This window comes from Babylonia areolata, chromosome 9, assembly GCF_041734735.1.
Source record: "Babylonia areolata isolate BAREFJ2019XMU chromosome 9, ASM4173473v1, whole genome shotgun sequence".
In the NCBI taxonomy this organism is placed as follows: domain Eukaryota; kingdom Metazoa; phylum Mollusca; class Gastropoda; order Neogastropoda; family Buccinidae; genus Babylonia; species Babylonia areolata.
The window spans coordinates 8,446,034-8,447,309 of NC_134884.1; positions in this window are offsets into that span (position 1 = coordinate 8,446,034).

Consider the following 1,276-nt stretch of genomic DNA (forward strand, 5'->3'; position numbering starts at 1 on the left):
TTAGTGCAGTTGTGTGAAGGTTTATTGTAGCTGTATGAAGGTTATTGCAGTTGTGTGAAGGTTTGGTGCAGTTGTGTGAAGGTTTAGTGCAGTTGTGTGAAGGTTTGGTGCAGTTGTGTGAAGGTTTGGTGCAGTTGTGTGAAGGTTTGGTGCAGCTGTGTGAAGGTTATTGCAGTTGTGTGAAGGTTTGGTGCAGTTGTGTGAAGGTTTGGTGCAGTTGTGTGAAGGTTTGGTGCAGTTGTGTGAAGGTTTGGTGCAGCTGTATGAAGGTTATTGCAGTTGTGTGAAGGTTTGGTGCAGCTGTATGAAGGTTATTGCAGTTGTGTGAAGGTTTGGTGTAGTTGTGTGAAGGTTTGGTGTAGTTGTGTGAAGGTTTGCTGCAGTCGTGTGAAGGTTCGGTGCAGCTGTGAAGGTCTACTTTAATTGTATGAATATTTGCTACAGCTTTGTGGCACAACCTGGGGGACCACAAAACCTACAAAAATATTTGGGGAACATAGACCTGGACGAACATAGACCTGGACGAACATAGACCTGGGGTAAACACAGATATGCTCCTCAATGGAGCAGGGCAAGAATCTGTCAAAAATTTAACTCACTCAGTACGGCCAGTCCTTTCTTCTCCTCTACACGGACCCCTCGGATGTCTAGTGGGTGTCTGAATGACCCAACCTTTAGCTTCCGTCGTCAGAATTGTGGTATTCTTTGTCAACATTCACGTCTTCAGTATAAGAGCCTTCCGCTTGCAATATTTTGATGATGGTAATTGGGGTGAAACTCTTGTTAACGTCGTCTCTTTCGCCGTTCGTATGGAAAGAGTTAATCTTCTTCTGCTTCTTTTTGGCATTCACAGCTGGCCATACTGTGTGATAAACGCGTGATATCTTGGTTTGTTAAAGAGCACACGCTAGCCAGATGCCTATGTCTTCAGTCGTGACAACATTCGATAAGACAAATTTCGCTTCCATACTTACATAATTGATAATGATTAACGACATTGGGGCGAGTGCTGACTCGCAAAGCATGATAACTTTCCACTCGCCGAACTCTGAAATTTGGGCGTTCGTGCATTCCATCTGCGATAGGCGCGTGTGTGTACGGCTGCATTAATAGAAGTAGTTGTAGTAGTAGCAGTAGCAGCAGCAGCAGCAGTAGTAGCAGTGGTAGTAGTTAAGGGTGGAGATTATTCCAATCTCCTAGGTCAATACATGTGCAGACCTGCTAGTGCCTGAACCCCTTTCGTGTGTATGTGCATGCAGAGGATCAAATACGCACG